Source organism: Macaca nemestrina, chromosome 7, assembly GCF_043159975.1.
Source record: "Macaca nemestrina isolate mMacNem1 chromosome 7, mMacNem.hap1, whole genome shotgun sequence".
NCBI lineage: Eukaryota > Metazoa > Chordata > Mammalia > Primates > Cercopithecidae > Macaca > Macaca nemestrina.
Window position 1 is genome coordinate 169,653,709 of NC_092131.1, and position 2,520 is coordinate 169,656,228.

A 2,520-nucleotide genomic window follows, 5' to 3' on the forward strand; every position below is an offset into this window, starting at 1 on the left:
TTCTTTTTTTTTTTGAGACGGAGTCTCGCTCTGTCGCCCAGGCTGGAGTGCAGTGGCCGGATCTCAGCTCACTGCAAGCTCCGCCTCCCGGGTTCGGGCCATTCTCCTGTCTCAGTCTCCTGAGTAGCTGGGACTACAGGCGCCCGCCACCTCGCCCGGCTAGTTTTTTGTATTTTTTAGTAGAGACGGGGTTTCACCGTGTTAGCCAGGATGGTCTCGATCTCCTGACCTAGTGATCCGCCCGTCTCGGCCTCCCAAAGTGCTGGGATTACAGGCTTGAGCCACCGCGCCCGGCCGCTTCCTTTTTTTCTAAAACTGTATCCAACTGGGGATATACAGTCAAGATACTATGTTGCAAATGAACTGGACATAATTCTTTTTGGTTATATATGGGTGTAGTGTAGTTTATTTAGCCAGGCTCTTATTAGTGGATATGTGAACTATTCCCAGTCTTTTGCTATTACAAAAGGTTCCTTGTGCATATATAACATGCTTTTGCTAGTGGGTCTTTAGCATAGATTTCTATAAATGGGATTGTTAGGTCAAAGGGTAAAAGAACATGTTATTTTGTTTAATACTACCAAATTCCCTTTCATAGGGGTTGTGCAATTTTGTATTCACTCCAGCAACGTTTGCTGTTTCTCTGCAGCCTCTCCAATAGAATGAATTGTCAAACTCCTAGATGTTTGCTAAATAGATATGTAGGAAATGTTATCAAAGTATAGTTGTTTTTTTGTTTTGTTTTTTTTGAGACGGAGTCCTGACCTCAAGCGATCCACTTGCCTCGGCATCACAAAGTGCTGGGTTTACAGGTGTGAGCCACTGTGCCCGGCCTTCAGTATAGTTTTGTATTGATCTTTTGTGAAGGAAGTGGAACATCTTTTCAAATGATGCATGCATACAACAAAGTATTATGAAGCTCTTAAGGAATGTGGAAGATATATGACTATGATGTGAAGTGAAAAAGCAAGGCACGAAAGAGTGTATATAGTATGCTACCTTTGGTATACAGGGTGTTACAGATACATATACAAACGAATACTTATATTTTCAAAAATAAACAATAGAAAGGTAAACCAAAATCTAATAAACATGGTAAACAATAGGAGAGATCAAGAACAGGTGCGGGAGAAGACAGGAATGGAAGCTAGACCTCTCTGAATAGATCTTGTTTCATATATACACTTGGAACCCTGTAAATGTGTAACATGTTTAAAATACAAAATAAGGCCAAAATAAGGTGGTGGCTCACGCCTGTAATGCCAGCATTTTGGGAGGCTGAGGTGGGCGGTTCACTTAGGTCAGGAGACCAGCCTGGCCAACATGGTGAAACCCTGTCTCTACTAAAAATACAAAAATAAGCCAGGCGTGGTGACGCATGCCTTTAATCCCAACTACTCGGGAGGCTGAGACAGCAGAATCCCTTGAACCTGGGAGGTGGAGTTTGCAGTGGGCCAAGATCCGGCCACTGCACTTCAGCCTGGGAGACAGAGTGAGACTCTATCTAAAAAAATAATAATAGGCCAGGCGCAGTGGCTCATGCCTGTAATCCCAGCACTTTGGGAGGCCAAGGCGGGCGGATCTCAAGGTCAGAAGATTGAGACCATTCTAGCTAACAAGGTGAAACCCCGTCTCTACTAAAAATACAAAAATTAGCTGGGCATGGTGGCAGGCGCCTGTAGTCCCAGCTACTTGGGAGGCTGAGGCAGGAGAATGGCATGAACCCGGGAGGCAGAGCTTGCAGTGAGCCGAGATTGCACCAACCACTGCACTCCAGCCTGGGCAACAGAGTGAGACTGTATCTCAAATAATAATAATAATAATAAATAAAATGTAAAAGCAACTCCTAAAATGGAAAACAAAGTGCAATAAATCAATCAATCTTTTCACCTGTTTAAGGGCTATTTGTACTTCTTTTTATTTAAATTGTCCATCCTTTACTTTCTATCAGGATGGACTTTAAAAATATTTTAGAGACTTTTTTTATATATTAGCCCCTCATGATATAAGTTGCACATATTTTTTAGACTTTTTGCCTTGCTTTTTTGTTTGTTTAAATTATAGTTAATCTCTTCCCTAATGCTTCTGGATTCTGATCATAGGAGTATTTTCCCCACTCCTGAGTTATAAAGGTATTTACTCTTGTGAATTCTAGTACTTAATTTTCTAGTACTGCTATGTTTTCCATTTTTTAATATTAGATCTCTGAGGCTGGAGTGCAGCGATGAGACCTCTGCTCACTGCAACCTTCGCCTCCAGGGTTCAAATGATTCTTCTGTCTCAGCCTCCTGAGTAGCTGAGACTACAGGTGCATGCCACCACACCCGGCTAATTTTTGTATTTTTTGTAGAGATGAGGTTTCACCATATTAGCCAGGCTGGTCTTGAACTCCTGATCTTAGGTGATCTGCCTGCCTCTGCCTCCCAAAGTGCTGGAATTACAGGTGTAAGCCACCGCACCCAGTCCTTAAATTTGGAATTTATCCAGTGTAGAAAGAATGGATCCAATTTTATGTGTTAC